Below are 21,218 nucleotides of genomic sequence, written 5' to 3'. Positions count from 1 at the left end.
AGTCTCAGCAGGAAACAGATGGCACACATGAATTGGGATCATTCTAAGGGGATTTAATAAAAGGATTATTTATATAGGCCACAGCAGGGTAAGGAAACCTAAGGTTAGTCATGGAAGTGTTAAGACTCCTTGTCCTGAAGGGATGAAGGGGGAAGGCAGAATTGACTACCAATGTTGGACCTGCCTTTGACATGCAGCCAGCCTGAGGTGACCACAGGGAACCATCCTAGAGAATAAGTTCTGTGACCTCACTCTCCTGCTGCTCTAGACTTCAGCCAGTGGTCCCCACTGGCCCCAACCAAAGCCATAAAGCAAGTTGCCTGTAGATAGAACCTATACAGTCCCCCAGGACTCAGCAAGATAGAGAAACCTAAGGGGCCAACAAAAGAAATTGGGATAGAGATGTAGGACATAAATACATGGGATCTTTTTATGGGTGAAGAGGCCCTCAGACTCTGTCCCTTCAACATATACTGTGTACCAGGCATTGTTTTAAGTACTAGACACACAGCACGGATGGACAACAAGCAAAGCAGCACATAAAGCACTGCTGGCTAGGGATAAATGTTGTGCAGAACGATAAAGCAGGGTAAGGAGATAAAGCATAGGGAGCAGGGGCTATTTTGGTGAAAGCCCACAAAACCTCTCGGGTACGAAGTCCAGAGGAGCAGAGCCTACTTCTCAGGCACACTAGCAGCACCTTAGCATCAGGATGCAAGGGAAGAAAACTGTCCAACTGTATGGACTGGTCTACCAGGAAATTCATGACCCGTGTCCTCTAGTGGGTCTTAAGTGCTGCTTTCCTAACTTTTTCTCTCTCCTACTCTCTAAAACCCTTACTTCACACATTTTCCTCTCATCTTAAATCTCCAAAACTGCTTCCCCTTCTTCATTCTTGGCTGATGACCTTACTTTCCATTTTACTGAGAAAGTGGAAATAATCAAAAGAGACTTTTCCTAAGCTCCCGCACCACACCCACCTGCCTCCCACATCTGTGCTCTGGCCCTCTGCCTTCCCTCCTGCTGCTGGAGAGGGACTGCCCAAACTCTGCCCAAGGCCAAACCCCCTACATGTGTGCTGGGTCTCACCTCCTCTGGCCCTCAAGGCTGTCGCTTCTGCAGTGGCCCCCTCTCTCTCTACAGTATCAGTTTTCCCTTCCTTCTGGGTTATTCCCATCAGTGAAGAAACATGCTGTGATGTCTCCTACACGCCCCACACCCCACACCCCATTTCTCTTTTCCCTTTACAGTAAAACTATGCAAAAGAGTGGTCCCTATCCCTTATCTGCACTTCTTCCCTTCTCAGTCTTTTTCTTAAGTGTTTTATTGAGGTATAATTGGTATTGAATAAACTGTACCTTTAAGGTATATAATTTGATAAGTGCTGACATATGCATACATCCATGAACCCATCATAATGATCAATAATGAATATAGGCATTAGCCCTGGAAGTTTCCTTGTGTTGCTTTGTAATCCCTGCCTCCCAGCTCTGCCCTCCACTGTTCCTTGGCCAATCACCGATCTCCTTTCTGTCACTATAGTTTAGTTTTCATGTCCTAGAATTTTATGTAAATGGGCTTATACGATACGTATTTTATCTGACTCCTCATACTCAGCATCATTATCTTGAGAGTCATCCATGTTGCAGTATATACCAATAGTTGATTCCTTTTTATTGCCAAGTAATAATCTATTATATGGATCATACCACAGTTTGTTTATCCATTCATGGTTAAACAATAGGTGAAAAAAAAAACTTCCAATTTATGGCAATTACAAATAAAACTGCCATTTAAGACTTTCCTATACAAGTCTTTGTATGGTCAGATGTTTTCATTTCTCCTAAGTAAGTACCTGTGGATGAGGATAGCTGACTCATATGGTAGTTGTGTATTTAACTTTTTAAGCAACTGCCAAATGGTCTTTCAAAGTGGTTGTACTATTTTACGTTTCCACCAATAGAGTATGAGAGTCCCAGTTTCACACCCTCAGCAACGCTTGATATTTATTTTATTTTTTTAATTGAGGTATAATTGACATGTAAAATTCGTTTTAGACGTACAACATAGTGATTTGCTATTTGAATACCTTGGGAAGTGACCACAATGAATCTAGTTTACGTCCGTCACCATACATATTTACAAAATTTTTTTGTCTTGTAATGAGGACTTTTATGCTCTATTCTCATAGCAACTTTCAATTACATAAAACAGTTTTATTAACCAAAGTCACCATACTGTACATTACATCCCCATAGCTTATTTATTTTGTAATTGGAAGTTTGTACCTTCTGACCCCCTTAACATTTATCCCGCCCTTCTACCTCCTGCTTCTGGCAACCACTAATCTGTTCTTTGTATCTATGAGCTTGTCTTATTATTTTGTCCAACTTTTTAATTTTAGCCATTTAAATTGGTGTTAATGGTGTCTCATGTGATTTTAATTTACAAAGATGAGTATCTTTTCATGTGCTTATTTGCTATCCATACATCTTCTTTAGTGAAGTCTGTTTAGGTATTTTGCCCATTTTAAAAAATTTAGTCGCTTGTTTTCTTACTGAAATTTATAAATTCTTCTAATATTCTAGATATAAATTATTTATCATGTGCATGGTTTTCAAACATTTTCACCCAGTCTGTGGCTTGCCTTTTCATTCTCATATCTCCTGATCATCTTTCAAAGAGTAAATAAAGCTTTAATTTTGGTGTTCAATTTATTTTTTCTTTCATCAGTTTTTCTTTTTATTGATATCTAAGAAATCTTTGCTTATCCCAGGTCACAATGATTTTCTCCTGTGTTTTCCTCAAAGTTTTATAGTTTTAGGTTTTTTATTCAGTTTGTGCTCCATTTTTAATCAAACCTTATATATAATGCAAGTTGTGATTGAACTACCATTCTTTGCATAGGGGTATCCAATTAATTCAGCATCATCTGTTGAAGACTTTTATTTTTCCACTGAATTGCCTTTTCAGGTTTTTAAAAACACAAAATCACTAGAATAGCGTACAATGTTCAACCAAGGCCCCAGCCTCTGTGTCCTAAGAACTTAACTTTCTCATGCTGTTTGTCGTCCCAGGATTTAAAAAAAAAAAAAAAAAAAAAATGGAAGCAGGAAAAAATATACATATCTCTAGGTATCCAGAGGACATGAACAGAGACTTCCTGCATCTTATCAGGCAATCAGACTACGAGGAATATTGTCCATCAGTGGTTCTCAAAGTGTGGTTCCTGGAACCAGCAGCATCAACATCATTTGGAAACTTGTTAGAAATGCAGATTCTCACCTCTGCCCTAGATCTACTGAATCGGACAGAAACTCTGGGGTAGGGGCTCAGCAATCTGTGTTTTTTTTTTTTTTTTTTTTTGAGATGTCTATACACTTTAAAACATTTTAAAATCACTTTGTTAAAATGTAATCCATAGACCATACAATTGACCTGCTTAAAGTATACAATTCAATGGTTTTCAGTATAGTCACAGATTTGTGTAACCATCATACAATTTTAAAACATTATTACCTCAAAGAGAAATCTGTACGTACTCTTTAGCTATCACCCCTTATCTCTCCATCCCTACACAACCACTAATCTATTTTCTGTCTCTATCGATTTGCCTTAATCATATCAAGGAAAACGTAAAATACGTAGTCTTTTTTGTCTGGCTTAGCATGTTTTCAAGTTTCATCCATGTTGTAGCTTGTATCAGCACTTTTTTCTTGCGCCCAAATATTTCTTTATATAGATATAATCACGAGGTGATGGACATTTTGGTTATTCCCACCTTTTGGTTTTTGTGAACAGTGAACATTCCTGTGTAATCTGGGTCTTCGAAACTTCAGTGGATTCCACTGCACACTACAGTTTGAGAACCACTATTGTAGATGGGGGGAGAGGAACAAGAGCTAGGAGAAGATAGCGGTTCTAATAAGTAGAGAGTACCATTTACCTTTTAGGTCATACAAGGAAAAGGAAGCAATTTGGCAGCAAGACCTGATGGTGTATGGCCCATGGACTGACGTTCCTGTCACTAGAGATGCAGGGAGAGGATGGGTTAAGGTAGCTGAAGGAAAGGAAGCCCTGGTTATAATAAAATTGCTCACTTTTTGACAATTAAGCCACCGCTCACTAATTTACCAGCATGTCATCATGTTCTGAAGGTCACCTGTGTGCCTAAGTGTCAAAGCCTCTTTTCAGAAGGAAGGACTCACTGGCACCTCGAGTTTCCATAGTTCTTGGAATTTTATAAAGCTTTTCTCTCTGCACTCTCCCTTTATCTTCACACTATCAATATCCCCCAGTGCAGCAAAGTATCTTCATTTTACAGATAAGGCCACTGAGGCATAGCGAGAGTAAACGACCCGCCTGAAGTCATAGAGCAGGATGTGATAAACGGGATCGGCCTCAGTTCACCCGCCCCTAGCTTCACTCAAACAGAGGTTCTCAGTCCTAGCTACACATTAAAACCACCTGAAAGACTTTTTAAACATAGCGATATTCAGGCTCTGTATCCAGAGATTTTATTTAACTGTTCTGAGGTGGAGCCCAGGTACTTTTTAGAGGTGCCCTGGGAGATTTTTTTTTTCTGATTACTTTTTCCTACTTTTTTTAAACCTTTGAAATAATTTTAGACTCAAAAAAGATGCAAACTAGTACTAAGAGGTACTGTTTGTCCTCCAAGCTTTTCCAAGTGTTAGCATCATAAACCATGCAATTATCAAAACCAGGATATTACTATTGATACAATACTATTGACTAGTCTACAGACCTTATTCAAATTTCATCAGTTGCAATTTTGGATAATTTTAGTTGCTCCATCTTCTTGGTGTCCTTTAATCTTTTCCCTGTGATTTTAATGTGCATCAAGGGCAAGAACTGCTGGGGTGGACAGTGGAGCCCGGCAGTTAGTATTCTTTATATAGACTTAATTGGCTATATGGTGCATTCCCCCCACCCCTTCTCTGGCATGTAAGAGCCATGTCTGAAAAGCCAGTGTATTTCTCAGCTATTGTTATGCTGCTGATGGGATGAATCATTTGAAGATTTCTGACTTCTTTATGAAGCGTCAGTTGTTGTATCTGCCAGGAGGAGAAATGAGGCTAGTTAAATTCATAGCAAGGTTACAGGCGTCTAGGTGAAAATGGAAAATGGTGCACTGGGGAAGGAAGAGTTAAGAGACTTTCAAATATGAACTCACAGTTTAGGAGTCTGGGTCTTTGCTGAATAGAATGGCATTCTTCGGATTTAAATATCTTGAATGCAATATAGATTTTAATTAGACATGTGCTGGCCCTTAATGCAGAAGTATTTATATGGGGAGGCCAAAGATACTGAAATGAAAACCGTGCATTTCTTACAGATGGTTTATTAAATTTAAAAATGTCTCTCAACCTCTACTCTTGACCCTGCCGTTGCAAAGATGAGTCATTGAAACATCAATTTGTCAGTTATCTTGAGTGATTGGCCGGGTGCTCCAGCTGGATGCGTCGCCCGTCAACCCGTTAAGCTGGGTAATTCATAAGAACTTTTATTTTTGTTTTCTCCTTCAAATTTCCTTTATCCACTTAGAATTTTCATTCTCATCTATTTATTATCTTCTCCTGTTTTATTTTCTCCTTCAAATTTCCTTTATCCAATTAGAATTTTCATTCTCATCTATTTATTATCTTCTGCTCTCAGTAAAAACAAACCTATGTATATATGCTGTGTGCAAACTAGCCTAGCTCTGAAGCCCTTTGGGGCTTAAAAGAAAGCCATCCACCAGTAAGTAAAAATGTTATTAAATTTGAAACCGCATCCCCATCACCAGCTCTGATTCCTCTAGGCCACAGATGTTCACTGTCAGCAAATACTTCCTCTGCGAAGCACCAGCTTGGAAGCATTTGAACCTAATAGCATTACATGTATGTTTATATCAGAAATCATATGCACAGGTACATCGATGGCCCTCGGCTTCACAGAGAAAGCAGCTGGCTGCAGTAATGTTAGGCAGTTGCTGGAGCTCAGGGCCTTGCACAGCAGACTCTCTTAGGCCTAGGCTTTTGAAAATACACTGCTCCCTCTGCCAAGAATGCCCTTATCCCCCAACTAGTCCTGACCCCTTCATTACCTGGCTCATCGCTGCCACCTCCTCTCAGAATCTTTTCTTGATTTCCTCCTCAGCCTGAGTCTTCTCTGCATATTTGCACAACACCCAGTGCTTATATGTGCTGAGCATAAGTAATCGATCTCTCCAAATTCTAGCAGCTAGCCAAGTTTTTGCTACAAACATAGTAAGTGCCTAAAACAGGTTCGTGTGTTTGAATAGATGAATGATGAATGAGTGCTACTTAATCAGCCTAACTGCACACCAAGTACTATGCTAAGCCATTTGCATCCATTATCTCCTTTAATCCCGGCAACAATTCTAAGAGGAGAGGGGGATTCTTTTTCCCATTCTACAGATAAGGAAACTAGCTGAGAGAATAAGTGACTTGCTTCCACATCACACGAAGCCAGGATTCGAACCCAGCCTACCTCATCTCAAAGCTGAGCCTCTTCACCACCATGCTGCACTGCCTCAGTTGAACAACAGCATGGCTGGCTGAGCAGCCAACTGGCCACGTTGGAAACCAAAGGTCTCCACACAGGCGCCCGAGCTGTGGAGCTCCCACAGCTATGTGTGGGGTCTTGGTTCACCTTGTGAGGCTTTGGTAGTGCAGAGGCAGTGTCCTGGCCCTGGGAAAGGGGGTGTGCTTCCTGCTGATCACACAGACTACACCCAGGTGTTCGGTGCCAGGATGGCCTGGAGGTGTCCACAAGTACCACACAGCCACCTGGCCCTATGCCTTGAACCTCAGAACAGCCTGCAGCTTGGCCTCACTCACGATGTGCGGAGGCAAGGAGCTTACAGTCCAGCTACTCAGCAAGGATTTTGAGCCACAATTTCTAACTGATTCCTTAAGCTTTGTGCCCAGTTCATTTTCTCAGATGTCCCTGTAAGTGCAAGGAGGGGCCAACTCAGTCCAACCATCTGGAGGGAGGGGTAAGCTGCTGCTTTGGCAAAGAAGGGACTAAAGGGATGAGGGAGAGGAGGACTGTTTTTGAGGTTGCCTCCCCAAGACTAAGCCCCCCAGTGGGGATGTCCTCTGGGGATGAAAGCCCCAATGTCAGCTGCCTGCACACAAGCCTTGCCAAACCGCTCTTCAGGTGAGTCGTGCTCCGATCCACTCTCCTCCCTGGCACACACCTCCAGATGTTCTGGAAGACAACGGAGGGACAGGTAAGAGAAGGAACCCCTTTGTGTCTGGAGGTTCCCAGTGGGGTGCCTGCTTTTGCTTCTTGGCTTTTCTGATGAATAGATAATTCATTGTGGAAATAGTCTGGATACTTCTAAAGCTTCAAATATTCAAGTTCGAAATTTCTTCCTGGGGAAGGTTCTGATTTCCTTAACATTCTTCTCCTTCACCTTCTCTTTTTGTGACTCCTACACCTGACAACCAGAATTTGTGTGGGATGGTTCAGACTTCAGCATGGGCTGTCTGGGTTATTCAAATTTCCCTTTCTCTCCTCCCCATTAGAATACTAATCCATATATGGAGGTCTTTCTGGCATCACAAGTACCATCCTCACAGAACCCTCTAGAGAGACCCATTCCACCTCCCACACATGTGGAAGGCTTGGCTTTATAGGGACCTCTGTTTCTGTAAATGGCCCCAGCTGAACAGACCAAGGGTGAGGTCCAGTCTAAGGCCAGCAAACCTCTGACTTGGCTGACAGGAGAGAAAAAATAAATGAGCTGGCTCAACAAGAGCCTCCTGCAAGGGAATTTAAATTAGGCACCACAAAACTGTGGCAGTGGAACTGGGAGTGATTGCTGAAGCCAAAGTTTGCGGCGTAGAGACCTGAACAGCCACCGCAGGCCATGTGTAAGCCGGGGTTTTGAGAAGCCACTAGCATGCATGGTCGCAGGAAGAAAGAAGTAACAACTGTTCCCCACCACCTATAGTATTGCATCTTGTCCGAAGTCCCACAGTATAAGAATCAAATCTCATATTCCACACTGGCAGCATATTGTGGACTTTCTGAGCAGCTCCCAAATAACAGCCGCCATAGACCTTAACGATGGCTGCTGGGAAGGCGAAGGAACATGGAGGAAATAGTAGGAATCTATGGGTTCGGCGTTAAAAGAGTGTTAGGAAAAGAATGATGAGATGATTCCAGGAGTAAACTTAGTATTCAAAACTATGATCTCTGGGCTTTGGAATGGTTGCATTTTAGACCGTTTAAAGAACAAATGCAAACAGAAAATCTTCACAACGGTGTCTTAAATGAGGAGACCTATTAACATTATAGTGTATGGGATAGAGTTGTTTTTATTCAACTTCATATGTGAGCAACTTTGTGGAAAAGCAGCACTGTCACCAAGGGGAGCGCCTGAGTTAATTTGGACAAATGCAATTATTTTCTTGCTTCATACGAGGCAAATGCGGGTGGATGTTGGGTGGTTAAGCTGTTGAAGGAGCGCCAGATCTTGCTTCCACTCTGCCTTTAAATCTTTGCAGGAATCTAAGAAGAGACCCCTCAGGAGTTTGAATTTTGTTTGATTTTTTTTCTTTCCGTATTGGAGAGGGTTATTGAGTTCTCAGAAAACAGAAATTAGCCCTGTTCAGAGAGTTTCAAGAAGCTGCATTTTAAAAATAACAGAAATTATGGGTTTTTCCTGCCTTACTAATCTTTATTCTATACCCAGGACAGCCAGCTGCATTAGTGGAATTGCTGCCTGGGCTCCCCGAGGAGGGAGGCCAAGCACCTGCTCGAGGAGGTGTTACAGCTTCTAGTGCAGCAAGGGGTGTGTGGGGCTGAGTATTTCTTCGTATACACAGTACAGTGTAGTATGGCAATAATTAGAAAACCAACCTGCCTTAAATTTGTTTACTGGTTTTAGGGGACAAGTTGGCAATATATATCAAAAGCTGTGAATATATGTTTCTTTTACCCAGAAATTCCACTTTCGCCAATCTATGCTAAGGAAATAATGAAGGATGTGGAAAGGTCTTCATTTTAGCCTTATTCTTGCCACCCCCCCACCCCCACACCCCCACAATCCATTATCCACTCTACAGCCAGAGAGACCTTCTAAAACCAGATGAAAGCACTTTATTTCCCTGCCACAGCCCTTCAGAAGCTTTCCATTATTCTTAGGGTAAGGTTTAAAACCTGTGCCTTAATTCACAATGTCCTCTGCAATATGGCCTCTGCTCCTTGGCTTTGGCATTCTCCAGCCACACTGGTTGGATCAGCTCTTGAGCATAAAGAACCTTTCTCTCCTACCTCAGGGCCTTTGCACATGCTGTTCTCGCTGCCTAGAGCACTCTTCTACTTCCTCATTTCCTTGACAACTCCTCTTCATCCTTCAAGATCTTTGAGTAGACTTTCCTGTCTCCCCGAATCAGTTAACTTACTTGTAATCATTCCCATACTCCCTTGCATGTTTACAACTCCCATGAAATATGTAACTACTTATGTAATAATGCCTTTCTCATTTGACAGGGTGACTCCCAATGGTCCAAATCTGCCAGTCATGTTAGAGCCTGTTAAATAAAGCATTTGGATTCTTTGGGCATGGCGTAGTCGTTTTAAATGAAACAGAACTAGGTAGGGGTTTTCTTGGGGGAAGGGCTGCCAGCCTAAGAAGAGAGGCTTTGCATGAAGAATGTTAAGAAGTGAGCAAAGCATTCACTGACCTTGAGGGAGAAACCTGAGTTTTAGATATTGAAGAAGCTGAAATTGATAGGAATCAGATATTTTAGAAGGTGCGAACATTTATTATGTTTCTGACCTTGTCTTCAGAGCATTCTTGGCCTCTGGGATATATTTGTATGCAGCTGTCATTTCCTATTTATAAATTAGCCTGGAGGGGTTGTGGGTAGGCAGGTGGACTGAAGGACAATGGTGAGTCCATGAGGCGGTGAGAGAGAGGAGGGGAAAGAATGAAAAAAAAAAGTATCCACTCTTCAGTGTTTTGTGCATCCATTTAACAAATAGTCTTTGGCGATTTACCAATATGCCAGGCACTGTGCTAGAAACTTTTGGAGACCGGAGGTACAGGTAATAGGGAGAAAGATGATTGAAAACTCAACGTCTACAGGAACATGGAGGAGAAAACAAAAATAATTTGCCAAAGCCAGTGGTAGGTGTCACCAAGAGGGTGAAAGAAAAATTGGAATTTTCCAGTCAAAAAGAGAAAAAAAGGCATTCCAGAACAGAGAATAACATAAGCTTGAAAAATCCCAGTGTCTGGGTGATAGTGAGAAGCTAGAGTGCGATGTACCTCAGGAACCCAGGCTGGAAAGCAGCGATAATAATAATAGCTGACATTTAGCAGACGCCTCTTACGTGCCAAACACTGCTTAAGTGCTTTACGTAATTTATCTCAGCTTTTAAATGGCAGAGCCAGCATTTTGAGCCAAGGCAATATGAACTCATAGCCCACACTCGTAAGCACAGGACTATTCCACAGTGTCAAGGAGACTGAATGCCATGCTAAACTCCTGAGAGGGTTGAGGGTTTGGGAAAGATTTTATCGTTTGGAAAATGACCTATTCAGACTTAGAAAGTGCATTCTGAGAGCTGGGTGCAGACTAGGTGTGTAAGATGTCATGAGAAGCAGAAAACTTGGGATACAGCCCTGTCATCAGGAAATGGGGAGCCTCCTTAACAAGAAAAATTCACGAGTGAGCCAATGAAATGCCGGAGCTGTTGCTACTAATGAAAATAATTATGAGTTCCAGAAGAGTTTAGAGACAGCAGAGCTAACCTGGTAGAATGGATTGCTTATATTTTACCTCAAAAGAAGATCAAGTCGGTGTGTCCGAATTGAGATTTTCTTTGCCTCTTTGCTGTGAAATGATTCTGTTTTTGTCTCCTGATACACTGGTTTGTGTCTCCCTAAAACTCGTAATCATCGCGACCCTCAGACTGTGACCTTGTTTGGAAATAGAGTCTTACAGATGTTATTAGTCAAGATGAGGTCATTCTGGAGTGAAGTGGGCAGCAAATGCAATATGACTGGTGCGCTAATGAGGAAAAGAAAAAAGACACACAGGGGAGAAGGCCATATAAAGGTAGAGGCAGAGGTTGCAGTGATACATCTATAAGCCAAGGAACGCCAAGGATTGCTGATAGCCACCAGAAGCTGGACGAGGCGGGATGGATCCTCCCCTATTGGCTTCAGGGGGAGCGTGGCACTGCCTGCCAACACCTGGCTTTAGCACTTTCAGCCTCCAGAACTGTGAGGGAGTACTTTTCTATTATCTTAAGCCACCCAGTTTGTGGTCATTCGTTGTGGCATCCCTAAGAAGCCAGTACACAGGGAGACTGAGAAACCAGAGGCCAAAGTCCTCTCCACTTACCCAGTTCTATGGCTGTGGAATCCTCAGCCATGTTATTGAGGTAAACCAAGCTAAGGACAGCATGTTAAGGGCATAGACTCTGGGTTTCAAATCCCCCCTCCACCACTCGCTCGCTGGGCGACCTTAGGCAAGGTCGCCTAAGTTGCCGCATGCCTTGGATTACTTACCTGTAAGATGTGGTAGATACCAGTCCCGACTTCATAGGGTTGTTTCGAGAATAAAACAAGTTGATACACATTAGCATTCACAGCAGTGGTTGCTGTTAGCATTATTGTCACCAAGGGCAACATTTGCTTGGGTTTGAGATGGACACCCTAAACCTTCACTGCTTATCCTCCCTATTGTAACTTGGCATGCCCCTGCCTCTGTGTACTGAATACTCAGTGTTCTACATCCACATTGCCGTGCACATGGCCTCCGGGAGGAAGGCTTTGGGAGTGTGGGTGGGGGGAGGGGGAGGCTCTGTGCTCAGCTGTATGGGTGTGAGGCTGATTAAACACTCGTGTACATCTCAGATTCAGGTCTGCATGCACTAATGCAGGGCTCTGCTGTCCAAGAGCCATCTGTGATTTGGTGACACAGTGTCCCGAAAGCCTGCCGCCAGGTGATTTGCTCCAGAAAAGGTGCTGCAAGTTGCCAAGCAGTGTAGAGAGGCCGCAGCTGTTGGATCTCAGGAATCACACCTCCAGGTCCCACGGTGCCCATTTCAAATGCAAGGGCCTGGGAAGAGCTCCAAAGCATCATTTAGAGTCTCTTTTTCCCAGATCTGGCCTATCCCATAGGTCACAGGATAGCAACTGCTGAGCACAACTCTGAGTTTCATCCTGGCAGCAGCGAAGAGTAGAAAAGAAAGTGAAGTATTCTCTAGGCTTCTCATCCTCTTAGCCTGCCTGATTTCCTAGGACTCTTGGCTTCTCTAAGTCTAGACCCTCTAGATGTGGAGAGGCAATCATCCCTTCTACTCCCCAACATTCTAGCTAACGGAATATAAACACAAAGAACTGAGCCAACAGGGTTTCACATGTCACTTTATTTCCCAAAGTAAGGGTTCCCTAGTAAACTGTGTAGGCTTAAGGCCAAAATGGGGATTTTTGCCCCTTCTTCCACCTTAAAATCACATAAGCCCAGCCATCCCCGATTAGGCGCCAGGAATATGAGTGAAGATGGGTGGGAGCCGCCCCCCCACCCCCACTGCCCAAACCCATCCCGGCCCATCCACCAGCTGAACACAATGGAATAATTCGGGTCAGTGCCATGTGGAGCAGAAGTACCCAATTCCCCATCTACAAAATCATGATATATTGTTTAATGGCTATTGTTTTAGCCACTACGCTTTAGAGTAGTTTGTAACTCAGCAATAGATAATCGGAACATTCACCCAGTCCCAGATGGAGATGCTGGAATGCTGAGAGCAGAGGTCGGGCTTGGCAGGACATGGAGGCACTCTTTAGTTGTGCTTAACCAAGCAGGGCTGGGCGCCCAAGGAGAGCCCAGGCACCTGAGCGCCGGGTCCAGGAGAGCGAGAGGTGGGCAGTGAGCCCATGACTTTGAACAGGGTGCAAACCTGCCCCTGGTAAACGGGCTTGGCAGTGTCTGCCTCTCACCACCTTGACTAATCAGATAAACCTCTCTCTGGAGGACTTTCTGAGAGTGGAAGTGTTTGTAGAAGTTTCTTCTTCTGTGAAAACCTGATAGTAGAGGAATAAATTTCACTTGCTAACTGAAAAAATCAGAAACAAATGATCTGCTTTGAGTTTGTAAGGCAAAGACATGCTTGGAAGATAGAAACTGACAACATAATAGATTTTCCCTTCCCAATTTGTCTTTAAACCAAGCAGGCCAGGTCCCATAATACGTTCTCTTGGTATTTTTTTTTTTTCTCCCTTGGAGCCCTTTTCACAATTATAATTACTTATTCTTAGGAGTATCTGTTTAACATCTGTGCTTCCCTACCATGAAAGCTCCATGATGGCAGGGAGTTTTCTTCTGTTGGATTCCCAGGGCCTAGCACAGTATCTTGCTCATCATAGATGCCCAGTAAGTGTTTACTGAGTGGATAAATAGAAAAACAAGGTGTCCCTAACCCTGGGTCTGTGGAGGCCTGCTCTCGCTGGCTCCTTGAGCCTCATCCTGTGAGCCAGCGCCTCGGCCCTCCTGTTCCTCAGCTCTGCATGGAGGCCTTTCAGCCAGCGGCAACCACTCCCGGCCTCGCTGTGTGACCCGCTTGTACGGCATCAGCTTCTCTTTAGTTTATGTTCGGTCGAACTGTGGCAGCGTGAGGAAAACTCTAATCACCATGAGACAGATGTTCCTGTCCCCACCTTTAACTGTCAAGCTGGCTGTGTGACCCTAAGCAAGTCACCTAACAGATTGGACCCAGTCTTCTGTAGATGAGCATAATCTTCTCATAACCTCACTTGGTAGTCATGGGAATCCAATCAGAAAATGAGGCTTAGACATTCTGTAATGCTCTCCAAACCATCAGCAGCGGAAGTACATTCATAGGATTAAAATAATACACAAACTTTGTCCATGGCTCAGGATTTTTAAGAAAGGAAAAAATCTTTATCGGCCTATACTTCGTTTACCATACAATGCACCATTTTAAAGTTACGATTCAGTGATTTTTTGTATGTTCACAGAGTCGTGTAACCATCATGACAATTAGGTTTCGAATATTTTCATCTCCCCCAAAGGAAACCGCGTCCCTCACTCCTTTCCCCGCTAACTTCCCCAGCCCGAGGAAACCACTAATCTACCTTCAGTCTCTAAAATTTTGCTTATTCTGTACATTTCATGGAGATAGACTCATATAATATGTGACCTTTTGGGTCTGGCTTTTTTTACTTAGCACAATGTTTTCAAGGTCATCTGTGTCGTAGCATGTATCAGTACTTCATTCCATTGTATTACCAATTAATATTCTATTGTACGAATATGCTATTTTCTTTCTTCATTCATCAGTTGTTGAACATTTGGATCGTTTCTACGTTTTGGCTATTATGAATAATGCTGCAATGAACATTCGTCTACAAGTTTTGTTGTGGCCACATGTTTTCATTTTTCCTGAGGATACACCTAGGAGTGGAACTACTGGGTCATAATATAACTCCATGTTTAACATTGGGGTTAAGGAATGTGTTGCTTTGAGAATAGAAAAGTGAAGCTGTTCTGAATGGCAGGTATACATGCACGCATTTGTGTGTGTGTGTGTGTGTGTGCGCGCGCGCGCGCGTGTGTTTGTGTGTGCGGGGGGTGTTGTACACAGATGACAGATGTCTGCAGGAGCAGTGCTGCTGATATAGGAGCCACTTTGGAATACTATTTTGTATTCAAAATGGCTCTTGGCCAACCCAGTCATTGTGACTCTGAATCTTCTGCTGGTCTGCGCCCTCGTCTGAATGTTGTCCCTGTGGGGTGATGGTCCTCAAATAGTTACTCCACCATTAGAAGACTGACAAAAATCAATGAAAGCATTCTGTAAGAATCAATTAGTTATACGACAGAGTATTGTAAATGTTATCATTAGTTGTCACTTGTACATTATGTGCCTTTTAGACCCATAAGACTTATGACCAGTGTGTGGACATATACATGTGCATACATTTTTGCCCCCTGCGAGATGCTGTTGAACTTGTGCCAGCACGCACTATCTGGGTCAGCCAGGGTCAGAGCAGCAGCTGCATTGGCTTGTCTGTCAGTGTCTGAGCAACTGGGCTAGAAGCTTTGGCAGAGGATGAGGGCAGAGATGGCCAGGACAAGGCCGGGTAATCACCCATCATAGACTGTAGTTCTTTCAGATCCTTGCCCTGGGACCCCCTTTTATGGCCTGCTTCTTCTGGGCTTGAATTTGCCCCAGTGACTCTGAATTCACTCTCCCCTTTAAGAGAGCTCCACTTACGTCACATCCTGCTTGTAACCTGGCCTGAGCCCAGGGTAGGAAAGCCCTGATTTCCTGTCCTGGAGCCTGTGACCCGTGTCTCGCAACGTGCCATGACACATACACTTCAGGATGGCCCCAGTGTGCCTCTCTGTTGGCAAAATTGGCCCTTTGGGGAAGACTAATGTCTGGACAGACATCAGAAAGATACTCTTGAGTTTCCATGCTTTGATTGCACAGGCTTTCCTTGAGCTGCCTTTTATTACAAGCACAGATGCAGAAAGCGGGCTACCAGGCTACCTTAACTGCAGTCGTCAGCTGCCATCTGGTCTGGGGGAGGGGCCTCCTGACTTGAGGAATGTTGGTTCCCGGTTGATGGCAGTCTCTGATAATACCTTTAGCATTCTCCTCCCAAGCCACCATTCCCCTAGGGCTGATTCAGTACTGCCAGATAGAGTAGCTTTTTTTTTTTTTTTTTTGTAAGGGAAGGCTGAGACCTCAGTTCATCTGCTTTTTCTTTATACAAATGTGCTCTTGGAAGGACTCTAATGCAAAGATATCTGCCTGGCCTAGCAGGGCCTCTGGCTCTCAAGTAGGCTCTCTGTTCTTCTCTGTCCCTGCCTGCCGCCTCCCAAAAGCACCTGTCAGTCAGGCACCAGCTAACTAAGAGAGAGCACTAAGTCAGTCTGGAAAGACCTCAGGGGACCAGAGTGTTGAGCAAAGTGGAAGAAGGGACAAGAAGCCACTTTTTCTCTCTGATCCCAGGCTTGACAGTGAATGCTCATTCTGCCTCCAGCTTCCCAGAGCTTTTACAGCATTGTCTGAGATCATTGTGCCTCTGGAAGAATAAAGGCCTCTGGGTCCTATGCCCGCCTCCTGAGACTGGGATCGCTTCCTGTTCACTGTTCTTTGTCTCTGCACACCACAGTTGGGCCTGAAACGTCTAATCTGCAGAGAAAGAAATCTCACAGTAAGTTTTGAGAGAGAAAACCATGTTACTAAATGTATAAAGATTTCTGCAGAACCAGTAAGATTCACCTAATGATTAGTGCCATTTAAAAAAATGGTATATTGATTTCTTTGTCAGGGAAATAAATTGATCAGGTGCTCACATCCTGCCATCAGATCAATTTTACTGCACCCGAGGGGCTGAGAGCATTCATCATTGGATAGCGTGTTAGCCCTTTATTGATACATTCTGGATTGCTCCTGGGGATAACAATGTAGTTTTTATTGGCAAGACGGTGTGTGGTATTTCCCCAAAGTGATTAAAACTGAGACATACATGAGATCAACTGGAAAACACCTCTGACATTTAGATCCAAAAGAGACAGCCCCTGACCAGTGGTGTTCCTGTGCATTTCACAAGGGAGCGAGCTTCCCCCCAGGCAAACGGGGACTGGCCCAGAAAATACGAGGTGCTCGTAGGTTATAACTATGACTGGCTTACAGTGAATTAGACTCTGGTCCAGTTTCCTATGCACAGTTACCAGCTTCTGAATCGCCACTTTCTCTGCCTAATTTGCTTTCCCAGTGTCACCGGGGAAACTTGGAGCTTTCTAGGATGCTGGAAACTAGGGCAGACTCATTTCCCCTGGAGGCTCATCTCAAAAGAGTTCAGGCAGCACTCACCATGCCCTTGCAGGGAAATGTAAGGCTGGCTTACTTTAACCTCTCTCCCAGCCCTCCATGCCAATGCCATTCACACCCTGCCCAAATATTTGCAGGCACACACCAATCCTGAGCAAATAATTGCCCATGGAGTTAAATTGTTTGTAGTGTTTAGTGTTCTGTGCCACTAGCTTCTCTCACACATTTTATGATTTTTAAGTACAACTAGCAGCAAGCACATTCAGGAGGGTGCCCACAGCAGAGCACCAGAGTGAGTGAGAGAGAGTGTGTGTGTGTGTGTGTGTGTGTGTGTAGAACTTTAGGTCCCTTCCAGCACCACCCCCTGCCCTCTCCACCTAGTACCTGATGTGCTTATTCCATGCTAAAAATAGGAGTGCTATCACAGCCCTTCTGCAGGTGGAAGCTTTGTGGAAATAGATTGTCTTTGTTTTTTTCTGGCTCCCTCCCTAAGTTTTTGAATGCCAGATGGACAGATGCTGTTTGATTACACTGTGTGTGCGGGGCGGGCTGGGGAGGTGAGAGCAACGCTCTGTCTGTCTGTCCTGTCTGTCCTGTCTGTCCTGCCCGCAATTAGGGGCGGGGCAGGGCCCGGGCAGGAGGGCTTCTCTGGTTCTCCCACCCCTGAGCTCATCTCACATTGCAGCATTAAAAACAGTGTTATGTGTAAAAAAAAAATCTTAGAAAACTGCAGAATTATGCTCTTTGATGCCATACTTGGGATTATGCTTGAAAAAAAAAAAGAAGAGCATTCTGGAATATTAGATATAAATATGAGAAGAATAAATTCTTAAATATTTATTCAATTCCTATTTGGTATAGAGCAAAAAAAATTTCTCCAGCTGTGAACTCTGGGAACCATCTTGTAATGAGTTTTGTGTGTGTGTGTGTGTGTGTATGACATCGAGGAGTTTACAAATCTAGTCCAAGAGTCAAGATATAAACATAAAAGTTATGGTAACATAATAAACAATACACAATAGCAACTATTTAGCATGTATAGGATTTTCTTTTATATCTTCTGGAATAACTCTCTTAGGAAAGTAACTGGAGAAGTTATGCAAATATACCCAACTAACCCAGTAGGCCCTATTCTGGGAGGAATGGATGAGCAGGGGGAGTTGGGTAAGGAATTGAGGTCCAGGTGGTTGGATTTTCCAGGAAGTAAAAAAGTGAGCCTTAAAAGAACAACCCTACCCCTCTGCTCCATCCAAATAATGGCAGTGAAGAACATGTGCACTGGGAACACATGGAAGCCAGCGTTGTGGAGAGTTCCTGGGGAAATTTTGCCCCAGTATATTGTCATTTCTCCTGAATATGCCACCATGGGCTTGATGACATCCCTGTGCTAGAGGAGACGTGTCTATCTGTGCCTAAAGCATGTCAGGCCCTCAGGAAGCTTGCCCTTTTGATATCAGCAAAAAGAGACCTTAAAGAAACAAATATATTTGCAAGTCTCTGGAAAAAAAAGCACAATGAATAAATTCTCTGCCCATGATATTTGCTTCAGGTAAGTCTCAGACACTGTCGAAAGCTCACCCAAATCTGTGTTCTCTTTTCTTGCCTCGTCATGGCTGGACTACATTTCCTAGCCTCCATTGCTATAAGGTAGGTGAGTGGGTTGGGGAGGGTAAAGGTAGGGTGCCATGTAAGTGAGTTCAAACCAATGAAATGTGAATGGAAGTGATATGTCCAAAAACAGTTACCGCTTATGATTCTCTCTCTCCTCTGTTCTCCAGTGGACTGGAGAAGATTCTGAGGATTTAAAAGAGGGCAGAGTCACAAGATGGAAGGAGTCCGGGCCCCTGCATGACTGCATGGTCCCTGTCTCACGAAGTTATGATGTAAGGAAGAAACAAATCATCATCATATTATGCCACTGAGATTTTTGCGTTGTTGTTATAGCAGCTAGCTTTATTTACTGAAGTACTGTTTTCTTTAAGATTATACTTTTCTCACACGCTGTAAGATGTATGTAGGTAGATCGTGTAGGTGAGCATGACGGCAACTTGTATTTGAATGTGTGCTCTTTTTCCTTTGGCCAAGGCCATTGATGGTTCTTTGGTTGTAATGAGGCTTTAAACATTGTTCATTTCTTAATGTATTTCCTCACCAATATCCTCTATTTTCCACTATGTCCCATGCTCTACTGCCATCAAAATGGCATCGCATTTGTGTGTTAAAGGAAAACATGGGAAATCTGAGACTCTTAAGCTTGGGGAAATTTATAAAATATTGGAAATCGAAACCGAGAATTAAACAACCCTAAAGAATAGTTCTCTTTTGAATACATCTTTTCATTTTCTTTCTAATTGCAGACATACGTACACACCCAGTTTTTGATAAGAGTACTAGCTAGAATTTATTGATAAGTTACTGTGTGAGAAGCACTTTTAAATATTTCTAATTCTCTGGGTAGCCTTATTGAGTGGGCATTATTCTCCCCATTTTCAAAAAGAGAAACTGAGGTATAAAGAGATTAAGTCATTTGTCTAAAATGACACAGTAACAATGTGGTTCAACCCCATATTTGTTCTCATCCAATCTTGCCTGTTGTATTATATTAACTTATAGTACATTTTCCCTATTCTAGGGAAAAGAATTTTTGGGGTCTCTGGCAAGAGGCTTTGCTCCTGGAGATAATAACCCTCCCTTCTCACGACTTGTTCAATAAAAAGGTACAAGGCCCTCCAGACCAGCATGCTTTATGTAGACCTCTCTGTGGGCTCTCAAATCAGGTCTGAAGACCTTCATACCCACCTGTTCCATCTATCCCTTGCTCATCCTCAGCACCCATGAGTTCCTGCGTCTCTCCTTGTCAGAGTCCTATCCTAAGTGGACCACTGTCTGACAATGGAATAGCTGGGATGGAAAAGTGAAGAAGAGCCCACTTAGGCCAGCAAAGGTCATGCGGAGGGAGACAATAGAAAAAGGGCTAGCAAGTGGAAAGTCAGGATGTGTTGGTCCCTGTTGGACGAGACAGGTGAGGGGAACAGAGGAGTCAAGGGTGTTCCCAGCTTTTCATCTTGAGCCACTGGGTGTACAGCACGTGCCAGAAAGGACCAGCCTTAAGAGATAATTACGAGGGAAGCTTAGCTCCATACACACCTCCCATATACTGCACCCTCTCTTGAGATGTTACAGGACTTGGAGGCTTTTCTGGGACACAACATCAGGAGACAGTTTGCTATAACACTCAGGACTCTTTACTGAAATTTAACCAATTATAGTAATAATAATAATAATAATAATAATAAAGGGTGATTTGATTCATTTTTTCTATCACACAATATATCTTTGTTTTATGAAGCTCACTTGTGGCAATGTGTAACATTTCTGGCTTCCGTTGGTATTTTCTTTCTGTGAATACTGTTCCCTTATATATTTATATTCATCACAGTTATACACACATACAAAGTGTTCTCTAAAACAGTTTTTTTAAGGGAACTCAGAGAAACAATTTGAAAAAAATCAAAATGCATTTTTCTTACTTTTGCTTTTGATGTCATGGGACTAACTTTCCTTGGACCCTGATTGTTTAAACTACTGGTTCTCATGTACAACTGCTCATCAAGATTACCTGGGATGCTTTTAGTAGATACAGCTTCTTGCCATAACCCCTTATTCTCTGAGGTTCTGATTCGCTAGGAGCTGAAGCAGCTGCATTTTACATTTATCAGAAATTCCGATGAGCGGCTACGTGTGGGAATCATCCAGTCACGTCCTCCAGTTTCATAACGCCAGCTTCAGATACATCTGCATTTCATTTTCTTTGAAGAAAAAGTAAGCCGTTTAGTATAGACATGAACAATGTTCTATTAGCAAAAACTAATGTTAAATTACTGACTACTTGCTACCGGCAGGTAGGTACTAGGATAGAGACTTTTTAAGAATTATTTTGCTTGACACTAGTCATCATTGATGAGTAATAGAGCATTCTTAGATCTAAAGTCAAAGAAGCTAAAGCTAATAGAAGTTAAAGAAATTATTTGAATAATGAGTTCAAGTGAGAAATGTGGTTAGAACCCAAGAATCTCTGACTCTGGAATGAAGTCTGTCTCTGAACCACTACCCTTGATTGCCAGTTTATGAGATTAGTGATCATTCCAAAATTTCTCAGCTACTTGTTACCCTTTGGAGAGCAGACTTTTTTCTCTGTTATTAGTGGGAGGGAAATAAGTCAGAGCTGACACACCCATGAATGCTGCGAACTCTAGTGAAGAATAATCTTGTTATTAGTCTGTCAAAAGAACTAGAGAGATGGCCCCTTTTAGGGAAAATAAACAAAAACAGAAGACTATCAAAACAAAAACTATGCT

This window comes from Rousettus aegyptiacus, unplaced genomic scaffold (genome assembly GCF_014176215.1).
Source record: "Rousettus aegyptiacus isolate mRouAeg1 unplaced genomic scaffold, mRouAeg1.p scaffold_m13_p_5, whole genome shotgun sequence".
Lineage (NCBI taxonomy): Eukaryota > Metazoa > Chordata > Mammalia > Chiroptera > Pteropodidae > Rousettus > Rousettus aegyptiacus.
Note: the sequence above shows the minus strand (reverse complement) of the source record.